The sequence below is a fragment of the Puntigrus tetrazona genome, chromosome 15, assembly GCF_018831695.1.
Source record: "Puntigrus tetrazona isolate hp1 chromosome 15, ASM1883169v1, whole genome shotgun sequence".
In the NCBI taxonomy this organism is placed as follows: domain Eukaryota; kingdom Metazoa; phylum Chordata; class Actinopteri; order Cypriniformes; family Cyprinidae; genus Puntigrus; species Puntigrus tetrazona.
The window spans coordinates 20899830-20912921 of NC_056713.1; the positions used below are offsets into that span (position 1 = coordinate 20899830).

At 38.6% G+C, this 13092-nt stretch overlaps 1 protein-coding gene across 5 annotated transcripts in view; it reads right to left on the reverse strand.

Annotated features, from left to right (window-relative positions):
- robo1 (roundabout, axon guidance receptor, homolog 1 (Drosophila)) overlaps positions 1-13092 on the reverse strand; it is a 286379-nt gene that overhangs the window by 51120 nt on the left and 222167 nt on the right. Inside the window, exon 1 of one of the 5 annotated variants that reach the window (XM_043259082.1) lies at positions 9259-9263. The exons of the other annotated variants lie outside the window; for them this stretch is intronic. The gene's annotated coding sequence lies outside the window, so the exon portion shown is untranslated. Of the gene's footprint in view, positions 1-9258; positions 9264-13092 lie in introns of those variants that run through there. 5 annotated transcript variants of the gene reach the window in all.

Below are 13092 nucleotides of genomic sequence, written 5' to 3' on the forward strand. Positions count from 1 at the left end.
AACCCTGTTAGCCTTCTGATGGACTCACTTAAAGCGCTTCCATTAATCCAGGACAGCATTCCTTTCCGTGTCATGTAGATACTGTACAGCAGCACATTAGATTAGTCCAATGTTTTATATTATATACACATGACATGGGAAAAGCGCATGTGCTGAAACATAGCAACTTGAAATGTGATGTTATCCAAAACCGAGTCAGCTGCCAACCTGTACAGCAATTTAAAGCCCATGTGAAATCAAAATGGACCATAATTGCTTCTGCAGTGTGCATTTCTGATGTTTTTGTGCACCATTTTACAAAGGAAAAAGTTCACTTTGGTAAACTATGGCGGCCAATATTATTAGATCATTAGTATTTTCAGCATTTTAAGGGCAGGGATTTTTCAAAAACAGAGCCGAACAAACTTGCAGCCAATCAGCAGTAAGGGGCGTGTCTAATCATGATGATGCACTAGCTAAAGTCTGTCTACACTGACTGGTCGCAATAAAGCGATGTTTGTACATAATTTTAAATTTAAAAACAACAAGTATATAATACCTTCAACAAGCACATTTCATTCAGGACTTCACAAAGCACATATCAGTATTTCTCCCCTTTTAATTTCAGATACGTCTAAGTCGACAGATATGCAAACTTCTTTCGGCTCTCACGCCCCTGAACGTGTTCCTGTCGGCACGATTAACCTCAGCGCTAGATCAAAGTGAGATGCTCAAGGTAACCTGAACTCCTGACTGCCTCCAAATTCCTTTAAGACTTTAAGCACTTAATTGGCCATATGATTCCAGTTTCTACCGCTTGTAATGTCACAGCAGGTAAAAGTCCCCCTTTACCCTACTGAAAACGAGTGGATATAATTTCTTCTCCTTCTCCAGCGCTCTCTCTTTTTCCATCATTTCTATGTAACAATCTCTCAAGCATATCGTTCCTTCCAGCCAAGGATTTCAACATCTCGTTTCCCCAACCGGCATAATTAGGCAGTCTATAGAGGAAAGACACACATGTACAGCAGGAGATCACTAGCCGGTGGAGAGAGGGAGATGAGGGTCAGTGTCTAATGTGAACTGTGTTTGCTGTCCGTGGATCAGCTCTGGGATTCTGGTTTTCGCACCGGACCAACAAACTTGGATTGAGTTTGCACAGTTGTGCGAAACCAACCCACGCTTGATTTGCACCCTGAGCTGAGAAACTTGATAACGTGCTCACTTTCTAACAGGGCCTTGTGGGGAAAGCTGTGTGTGTGTATGTGTGTGTACATAAGTCAAGTTTTGAACATGTGTCTACAAAATGAGAATAGAGTCCTGGAAATGATATAAACCACTGAAGTGTGACAGAAAGAGTGATGGTAAGAGAGAGAGAAGTGACAGTTAAACCAAAATAAGAAATATAATCTTCTTTTGTCTGTGAAACTAAAAATGATACACTTTTGAAGAACGTCTACACGGAGACATGGATTACTATACAAGTCATTAATACTTTTATACTGTTAAAAAAAAAAAAACTTTTTATTTTAATCACGATTAATCGCACTGAAAATAAAAGTTTTTGTTTACATAATATATACATGTTTGTATGTGTACTGTGCATATTATGCATATAAAAACACACATAATATATATATATATATATATATATATATATATATATATATATATATATATATATATATAAATAGAAAAAAATATTTTGTATGCAATTATTTTTAATTGTTTGACAGATCTAGTTTTTTTGCATCCTTTTTGAAGCTTAAAAGAAACCTAACATGACTACATGACTAATTACATAAGCTGGATTTCATACCAATTTCTATTCATTCAGTTTGAACAGCTTCAAGTCTGTACACAAACTATGCTCTTCACTCCACAATGCCATCCAAAATCCTCACAACGTCCTAAACATGGCAACCCAAAAGTGGCTGTTCGGTTTCCAGAATTTTGCTGAACTTTACGCTTCACCAAAATTCGAAACAGATGTGGTAATGTCAAATTAAAATGAGATTTGCGTTGATATGCCTCCGACATTAATGAAATGAATATTTAATACCACACGCCGGCTACAGAGGGATGATAGTACGAGCTCTGCTGGGCGGAAATGAAATGGATTTTGCTGAGCCACCACTGAGGGTTTCTGGAGTGTTCTACTGGAGCCATTGGGGAACTGGAGATTTGCTAAAAAAAGCACTTCAAAAACCCAGAGCTGGCAAAGACGCGGGAAGATTTGTCAAGAACAGGATTGTGGGCCTTGTCCATCGGGAATCTACTCACCCTTGAAGAGAAACCATGGGGAAATACAGCATAAATGTGTATTATAATCACCCTATCTATATGCTTAAAAGCTTACTGAACCTTACCATGTTGCTTTTGGATGCTGGTTTGTCCACTAGACTGCCTAACCAGGGCTAGAATAGAATTACTGGCTGTTTTAAGTTAGAAAAACTACTAGCAAGAACCTGGTTCTCCACTAAAATCAATGGGTTCAGCAAAAAGACAAATACGGTTTGTCGATCTACTGAGGTTTGCAGGTTTGGAACCTATAGGAACTGTGAACATCATCATGTTTCATCACTTCGTCCAAATAATCAATAACTTCTTGCATCTGTCCCATCAAGAATCACGTACAAGACGCAATGTCACCTTGACGAAATTAGGAAATCGTGAGAATATTTCGAGAAAAAGAACGTGTGCGTCAGGTTTGCGAGAACAATTCCACATGAACAATGTGCATATGCGAACGCAATCGTTCCCAGATGTGAACCCACGGAACGCCGCCGCACATTCCCTCTCCTCCAGATCATCTGTCCACATGGTGCCTGCTAAACATAATACAAAAATGGAGGGATGACAAATTAGAGCGAGACCTCATTTAGAACGCTCTCCGCACCCTGGGTCGCCGCGCCATTGCAGGTCAGACTGAAGCTGGAGTTGTGCCAGCCGCTGGTTATCCAACACTCAAGACCACCCGCTAAAAGAAACAGTACTGAAGAATGGAGAACTGAACGAAACTGCCAGAAATTGAAAAAAAAAAAAAATACTGCGGCAGCACTATGGAACTATCTGATGGAAATAATATTGTACTACATACATACCATGGTGATTTACAGAGATGCACTAGATTGAAATTCTAGCTGACACACAATAATTATTATGGCTGATAAATGGCCGATGATAAATTTTAGGATGGCTTGTGAAATAAAAAACTAAAATAAATTAATGAAAAATTAATTGAATAATGTGAATGAATGTTGTAAACTTAAAATACATGTGTACATAAGTGTGCCGTAGATGACGATTAAAAAGGCTAAATTATTTAAAAACAATTAATTATCCAACCAACTACATTTTCTTTCTTATCGGATTCTCCTGTTCTTTCTGCGAACGATTCATCAATGCGTAACATTTCCAAGAAAATGCGTTTCCATAATCCATCACCCATATACATTATGTAATGATTTGCTCTCCTGCAAAATAATTTAGTTGACATCACACAGGCTATCATACAATGCCAATCAGCCTTTATTTTTTCAAACTAGCATTCAGCCCGGCTCCATTCTGGTTTGTAAATGCACACTTTTCACAATCTAATCACTTCCTGATAGGCGACCACAAGCCTAACATTATATTTTTTCCCATGTCGAATATACTGTTTCACTCAAATTACAGCAGCAAAACGAGCTTATAATGGCACTCCAAGACAAAATAAATATATAAAGCCCAAATTGGCATTCGTACTACTTGCTACAGGACAATCATCTCTAGTTTACATCCACCTCCCCAAACGCCTCCTCTCCACTCTTCCTCCCTCCATTATTTTCCACCAAACCATCATGAGTGCCCACCTCATTCATCACTGCCTGATGCTCGAACCCCTTCCGCTGTCTGTAGGGTCTCCGGGGCCGGTGAGGGCCAGAACTTGCCTCTGGAAATGCACACTTTAGCGAGGACATACTATACCTGCCTAGAGTCTCAAAGAGCGGATCGATGCGCTGCTCTCATTAGCAGCAGAGAGCCGAGAGGAGATGAGGGGGGGGATATGAACCCACCGTTGCATTCACAGCGAGCTAACCCTGCCTGGAGCTGGGACGTCCGCTGGGGTTTACAGCTCTCGCTCTTTCTCTTCGGCTGATACCGCTCTCCTGGTGAGTCTCGACTTCAAAGGAAGGCCCCCAGCTACGGTGCGTTAACCCCCTGCTCCTGAGCCCATGTGGCGGCACGGTCAAGGTCTGGTGTGTGCGCGGATAAGGCGTCTCGGGGACGCAGGGTGGGATCTCAAAGGTAACGAAGCAATATCGAAAGCTCCTATTGAGCATCTGGCGATGGGCTAAACAGCGGCGTACGCTTCAGCTGTGCTGAAATAAACAGACCGGCTGCGAAGAAGCACCCAAATACTTCAGGAGTGGTGTTTAAGATCAAATCCTATCCACTATCGCTCTCGCAGTGACCTCAAATCGCAGCCCGTTCTCTGATGTGTGTGTGGAAATAAAGGCTTCTTTTCAACCCCTCCACGGTCTGTTAGTCTTCAGGGGGCCTGTGGAAATGAAACAGCAGGCGCATGATTTTACTGCCATATGCTTTGCTTGGCGCTGATGAAGGACAAGTCCTCCCTTAACTATTCAATTACCTAGTGACCTGTTTTTTTAGGGGTGGCAGACACGGTACGGGACATGTAGTGTACTTCAGTAAGGGTGATTTAGAGGGACTTATGACTCATACGGGAGCGCTAAAGAGCATTAAAACTTGGGAGTTGGGAGACTTTGCTGAACTTTTGCTGCAAAGGGATTACGAGAGGAAAAAAGGGAAGCTCCAAACAAGAGATTTAAACAATGACGCTACTATCAATAAACAAATACGGGGGAAACATCATTTCGGTGGGCATCGGGGATTGAAACGCGGCCTAACTGGCTACGATTCTGAAAACATTTAACAAGTCGCAGGAGATGCCAAACGAATGCAGTTGGAAAGGTTTCGGGTTGATTGATAGTCCTTGTCGGGTTTTAGCGACCTGTTATTTTAGGGTGGCGGACTAAGAAAAAGGCTAATTCATCAAGTCTAGTGGAAGAGGACCTGAAAGGAAACAGCTATTGATACGAGCCCCTGCCTTATTCGGAACGGCGACCTTAAAGACAGAGAGTCTATTCACCATACCTGTTTATTAACACGCTCAGAGCTGTTCGTAGGTACTTGAAGCACGGCAGGAGGTAACCGAGCCACGTTTGGGGTCAGGTTAAACGTGCGGCAAAGCATTCTGGGTAAATGCAGCTCATGTAAATGTTCACAAGCTGTCATTATGTGCTCGTCATTCCAAACCAGAACAATTTTTTTCTTCCGTGGACCCTATTGACTTTTAAAATATGTTTTGTGTTCTTAATGGTTTGGTTTGGCTTAATACAATTTTTGGGTGAACGTTCCCTTTAAAAGAGCTAAAACAAGCAGTACCGTATCATTTATCACATATAACTTGTTTGTTTTTGGAAACACACTGTTTTCATGGTCTCCAGTCGCTTTTTTCTTTTAACCTCTGAGGCAGACGAAATACGAAGTAGCTATTAGTTTGATCAAGCCTTTGTCACATTTCCCACAGTGCTCAGCATCCGCTGTCATTAACAGAAGCGCCGCGGGGTGTGTGTGTTCACAATCGTCATCAAACAACACGGTTGCACTGACAGCGAGGGGGGTGGACAAACTGTGCTGTAATAATAACACAACGCTTTCAAATATACCGTCCAAACAAGTCATATCGGGCCACTTGAGTGGTGGTGCTTCTTTGTGTGTAGGGTTTTTTTGTCAACAGTGCAGCAGAGCGTGTGACAGGTCCTCATGTAGTTACGTGGGTAAACTGACACAGCGGAGAGCAACGAACGACAGCTTAAATTAGTGGACGGCAACAATAAAATGAGTCTCACCGAAAAATTAAAATAGGATTTCACTTTAATGCTCTCTGATCAAAATGTGATATGTGTTTGCATGTGATTACGTATGCTGGCTTTGTCTTTTTTTTCCTTTTTCTGCATTTTAATGTATTTTATAAAATAATTTTTCATTTGCTGTGCAATCAAATTAAGATGAGAATATTTTATAGATTTTTTTTTTTTAACAAAGTGGTTTTAAAAACAGATTTATTTTGTTTTAATGTAAACTCAAATGTGAAATATTGATATATATATATATATATATATATATATATATATATATATATATTTTTTTTTTTTTTTTTTTTTTTTTTTTTTACACACACACAAACACTGTGATCACTTTTGATCATCTGCCAGGCAAAAGTCTTAAGTCTATTGGGAATACATGCTCAAGATGTCTCATTATTTGAAATTTAAAGCTGGACAGATGTTACAAGATGAAATACGTCTAAAAATGTACCTAAAAGCTCAACAAAAATGTGCAAATTTAAATGTAAATAAGCAAAAGAAAATTCAATAAAATAAAACAAAAACTTTTGATTGATCAAATGACCAAATAAATAAAAAAACAATTTAAAAATCTCAATAACCTCACTCATTAACAATCATGGCTAAATAAATAAAATTCTATAAAATATTCTCTGCTCATATTGATTGCATATCTTAGGTTTACTGCCATGTTTTATAAAATAAAATATAAATAAAATATTTAAGAGCGGTATTAACAATCCTCATGGAGAAAACAGGACATATTGTGGGAAACTTTCATCAAAGATAAACCAAACTAATTTTGTGGCTACATTCAGGCTTTTGTTTGAGCTCTCCGGGGTCAAACATTCATCACCAGCGTCGACTTGCAAAATTGGTGGCAGGGCAAATGCATGATTTGTTTAGAAAACTACAGTTGGGCAAATGAAAGCTCTTGTCAGTGCGAACACACTGTGTTGTGTGTTTTTCCTCCAAAGTGAAGCAGAAATGCAGCATGCAGACATTGCTCAGGGCACGGCGAGCAGAAACGACCTCCAGAGCGCACGCAGAGGGGCATCGGGCCCCCGGGGGCCGTAACGTAACCCCGAGGTCTTCAGAAACACACACTTACACCACGTACTGCTCTACAAGTTTTCCTCTGTGGTTAAGTAACGGCGTAGACAAGGGGTCAGAACTAACAGTGCTGGGTTTTCTGTTGTTTGGGATAAAACTGTATTGTTTATTGGCTTGATTCAAAGCTTTATTCTTACGCTTTGCACCAAAATTGCGATTTGCCGCGTACGTAAACAATCTGATTTTCACGCGTAAACAAATAGGCGAAATCAGACAAAAGGATTAGACGCTACAAGCTTTGGGCAACCATCTCCACATATTTGCAACCAAGAGTAACGAGCAGAAATAAATGTGTGCGTGTGTGAAAGATTGGAGCGGGAAGCGTGCCAAGGGAACCCAACAGCTGGAGTAGTTATCTAGCCTGTGTGCTGTTTCCATCGTCTTACATACATGTACGCGTTTTCGTTTTCTGGGAGCCAAAGCCATAAACACCAAACGCATCTTCATAAATCCACATAAAACGAACATAAATATGTATACAAAAGTAGACCGTGCGGCCCGTAGCAGCGGGAGAGTGGGTTAATCCAGCTCTGCTCCGACCGTGTTCTGGTTTCCCGTCAGAAGACTCTGGAGACGTGGGTCTGGAGATCAGGGACTGCGGTGAGCTGCCTGTACAAATGTATTATTTATTCTTAAGGCCAATACTGTGTCTTGGCAGGATAACGGGTAAAGTGATATATCAGGACATTAAGTTACAGCGCGATCGCTAAGAAAGGATCAGTGGTTTCAGCTAAGTGCTGGTTACCACTTTGGTTTGTTTTTCTTACGTTTTTTCGGGTTTGTTCAGCAAAAATATCCCAAGTACCTTAAGAAGATCAGTCAGTGAGGTCTTCTTAAAGGTGCACTCTACCATTTGTTTTTAATGAAACGTTTTGCACCGATGCGAAGCACTTTTGTACTCGACGCATTCGTTATACAGTATAGGACTTGACTGATCAAATGCACTAACAAACCTTAAAAAACGACGCACTTTATCCCGTTAAGCTCCATAATGGCCACTAGCTCAATTGTAAATATGAATATAAAAATCAGATGTTCTCTGTTTATTTTGATTGAGCCATTTTTAATGACTAAAATAAACTCAAGGGGTTTTTTGCCATTTAAAAAATTAATAAACATTTCTTTGCTAATTTTGATTGTGCAGCTCAAAATTATTATTATTTTTAACTAAACTAATAACATAAAATAATTTTCTGTTAATTTTGTGCAGCTCATGTTTACCCGGTTTTTTAATAAATACATAAATTTGATTTAAAAATAAAATAATAAAATAAAATATAATAAAAATAAGATAAAATAAAATATTCTCTGTTCATTTTTATTGTGCAGCTCACGTTTACAGACAGTAGAAGAGGTATTTTTAGAAGTATTAACATTCCGCACGACTCCAAACACAAGTTTAAAGCTTCGTTTTCATGTTTTGGCAAACTGCAATTTACGGCATACATTCGAAATGGAACGGTTATTATTCCAGCAGTGAATTCTGGGTAGATGAGGTACGGTATAAAATATTGTAAAGCCAGTTGGTGGAAAAAACGAAGCTGGTTTGGAGATTTTAGTTTGTTGAGATCATTTGTATCCATTTGGCAATGTGTATCTGTAACTAATTATTTTGCAAGCTGTTTTTCGAACTGTCGAACGGTCCGTGTGCAAGAGAGGAACGACAGAGAGCGGGCGACAGACCGTAAGGCACTGAATAGGATGAGAAACTTGGATTACGTCAGTCACATGAGCAGGAAACATAATACAGGCTGTTTTACTGTCATAAAATACTGTCAGACAAAGAGAGAAAAGAGAGAGAGTGACAAAGAGCGAGAAGGTTACAGTAAGACAGACACTGATATTCACTCAGGCTATGTTGGGAATGGAATACTAGCCTACTACTTACTGAAAACTCTGCATTTTACAATACTAGCATTGCATGCTAGCTTTTTTTTTTTTAAAATAGTAGGTGAAACAGTAGCCATTATTCAATGGCTCACTAGCGTTTCAAAAACCGTTGCCGCATGACTTCATCTTGTGAGTCCAGTTATCATATCAAATCAAATATAGCTATTTTGCACTTCATTTTCTGTAAAAGAGTTGAGAAATTGCAGCTGGTATTATTTCCAATCATGCACATTTTAGCAAATGTGACAAACGATAACTAAGACTAGGGTATTTTTCTAAGATTAGTCTCAATTCGGCTGAAGATATTGCAAACTGTACAACTGACTGTCTAAAACAATCTGTCAGGCCGCTGGATAATCACAGCTACTTCCATAAGTGATTTTACTAAAGCTTCCTCACCAAACCAAAACAAGGAGCGAGAGACACAGAGAATACAGGGGAGAGAGGGAGAGAGAGAGAGAGAGAGAGAGAGAGAGAAAGAGAGAGGTAGGAATGTTAAAGAAAGCGAGACCGAGCAAATAAGGGTCCCGGGATTCAAACATGTGCAGCAGTAGATCCAAAGGGGCACATCTTTCTCTGATCAGCCCCGGGTCTTCAGCGCAATGGCTTCCACATGCCTGCTAACCTCTACCAGATGAGCCCGGGGAAGATGAAACAGAGCTCATATCCCCTATCTTTAAGAAGGATCTCAAACTCAGAAAGGACGGCTGCGGAATAACAGAAAGAGAGAGAGAGAGAGATAGAAGAGAGACAAAGCAATGCGGAAAGAGTGTAAAGATGGAAGATGCGAGCTTTCTTGAGAGAGAAAAAACAATTGTTATGACAGTGAATTAACATGCTATGTGTTACAGAAGAAGAAGGTTGAAAAGGAAACAAACTACAGTAATAATCTTATCTGTATTTCTGTCTTGGTTTCTTAAGAAAAGGGAAAAGGTTGTGTGTTACGTGTTACAGAAGAATAAATAAATGAAAATAAGTTATCTTTAATGCTGTTCTGTTTTTAAATGGTTTCTTAATTATTATATATATATATATTTTTTAATATGTTGGTAATTGGTAATTTAGAGACTCAAGAGTGAATGAACTTTATATGTTATAAAATAATACAATTTAATAAAATAACTTAAATGGAGCCAAATTATAATTATTATGTATATATATATATATATATATATATATATATATATATATATATATATATATATATATATATATATATATATATATATATATATATATATATATATATATATATATATATATATATGTGTATATAAAATTTAGTTAGATTTATGGTTTAAAAAAATTGCCAGTGGGGTAAGAAATATAATCTTTCAAATAAACTCTGAAAACAAATATTATCTTATGCAATTCTGCATCTCAAACAAACAAGGATGTTGCCTCAATATTACAAAATCCGTTACAGTATTCCCAGAGCTCGCAGACAAAGCCAAACATTGTCAGAAGGCTGTGGAAAACTGGGTCGCAGGTCATCTCAGAATCTGCCACTGAGCAAAGCCATAGATTTCTCCTCCTCTCGTTTTACGGAAGACTTCGCTACTGTTCATCGTAAAGACATTCTGCCGTATGATCTACGAGTCTTTTCCCCCTCAGGCACTAAAGAGCCCTGCCAAAACGTAGGACTACTAAAATCCGGAATATTCCTAAAAATTTATGGTGCTGAGCCAGGCTTTTCCCCTGATGTGGTTCCTTGTTTTCTCCTTCGAAACAAAGAAAGCACATGGGAGATCACTGAAGCTCCAGCATATTTAAATACATCTCCGTATCGACCGCTCTTTTGCATTATTGAGGCACAAGTCAGACGAGAAACCGAACGTTGCTGAAGGCGACAGATTTACCGTTCGGAACAAGCTCGAAAACATCATGCCATTTTCATCAATTCGCTTGCAATTAACCATTAGCCAACTAACAAAAAAATGCTCTAAATATTTCACAATTCTGATATCGACCTAAATAAATAATGCCGTAACGATCGCTAAATTGCTTTAGATCCTTCTATTGTTCTTCCGCAGCCTGTTTCCAATCTGGTTTGGTGTCTTCGAGCGGAAGCGAAGACCTCTGCATAACCCATTCATAAAAAACCACAAAAATAGAGATAAAACACACAAAAGCCACTGGAAGACTACAGCGAAACACAGACTGCTAATATGCAGCGTACAGCGACCGGTTAGGAGATGACATCTGGAAAGCTACAGAAAAAAAAGAGGAGGAAATGAAACGAGTGTATGATAAATGGAGAGAGAAAGAGCGAGAGAGCGACAGATGTTAGAAAATCCTTTGCCAGAGTAAAGTAGCTGAGTGTTTGTTCCAGCGGCCTGTGTAAGCCTGCTGTCAGCGGACGGTCCCGAGCGCCGGTGCCTTTTATCAAGCCAACGGAACAAAATAAGACAGGAAGAGAGAAACAGAGAAGGCATTAGCATAAAACATGTGCTTTCGTCCAAACATTAGGCTGATATTTAGTCTGATATTCTGGAGGAAATATGTGGGTCATTCTACAAAATGGAACCATTTGTGTGAGTTTAACAACGAACTGCTGATGACAGCTTGAACTATTTGCTAATATAAATATACATTTATATATCACTCGACAAGCTGACATGAACTAGGAACTTTATATTAATTATTGCTTTTCATCTTTAAACGTGCTTTTTTAACTGCTGTATTAACAAATCTGCACATGTTTCAAAGAAAATATAATAACAATAGCTAGCATTTTGTTCCCCTTTGCCGCTATCTATATAACTATATTTTATATGACATTATGCATAACCTTACTTTACAATAAGGTTTGGTCACACTTTAGAATAGGGAACATTTATTCACTATTAACTGTTTTTAGCCTCAATAAATTCCTAATTTTCCGCTTATTGACGATTATCAATGTAGTTGTTAAGTTTAGATATCGAGTATGATTAGAAATGCAGAATATGGCATTAATGTGTTCTTAATTAAAAGCAATAAAGGGCTAATATTCCTAACATGAAAACACTGAAAGAGCTCAATGGATTTTGATGAGTTACTGTAAAAACATGTTGTCATGACTATGTTCATACATAATATTAACAAATACAACTTACATTATGATTTTAATATTGTATCAGTAAATTTTGGATTTAATTTGAACTAAGGTTAAGAAATATCTTGGTATTTTTCCATTGCTAGTCCATGATGTTAACAAATAAAATCCACGTTGGAAAGCATTACCTTTATTTTAAAATAAATATTTTCACCAGTTATCCAATGTCTCATCATAGTAAATTAATTAAACAGTTAATTTTAAAAAACTTTATTAATAGCTATATTATCATTATCTCTTAAGGAGACAACTCAGGTAAAATCTACCTATTTTTATAATTTTATCTTTCAATTTTCTAAGTATTTAAACCCCACTTTAGGATGATTACGTATTGCAACTGATCACTGGAAAATATATTTTTCAACTTTTAGACTTTTAGACAATACACAAACCTTGGCAAATGAAACTGCAATGCATAACATGACACAATGCATCGCAGACGGTCAGTTAGACAGGACATACCAGTATGATAACTTTTTTTATTTATATATTGACATGTTTATGGCTAATTTAACAGTCCAGTGAAGAGATGAAGAGCCACCCAAAGACAGTTGCACCAAAGGGCTGTTCAGTGCAGGCAGAACAAACAGTGCGATGAGAGGAAAAGATAAACTGTGCTGCGTTCCACACGCTGCAAAGATAAGAGTGCGATTTCAATCCAAGACCCAAACAGTCATTTCAAGCGCCTCAGCGTTTCATGTATAAACTCCAAAGATGCAGCAAAATATGACAACAAATAACTGATAGCGCATCGGCGAGCTAAAATGCTACATTGTATTCCGCTCTGAATGCTGAAGATGTGACCAGACACGCTTCAGCAGGGCAGATTCAACCTTTGCTATCTCTAAGCGAAAAAAAAAAAAAAACCAAGCCCTCACTGCACACGGCCGAATGCGGGCCAAAAAAATGCTCCATGGGGGACTCGACAAACCTCCCAGATCCCAGCTGCTCTACTTTCCCAAAGCGAGATAAAGCAAAATCCCGAGCCACAGGCGAAATCTGTTGTTAAATATTTAACACTAAGCCCAAACCGTCAGTCCACACGTTATACTTCAGGCCCCGAACACCTGAACCTCTCCTGTTGCCTATGAATGCCCC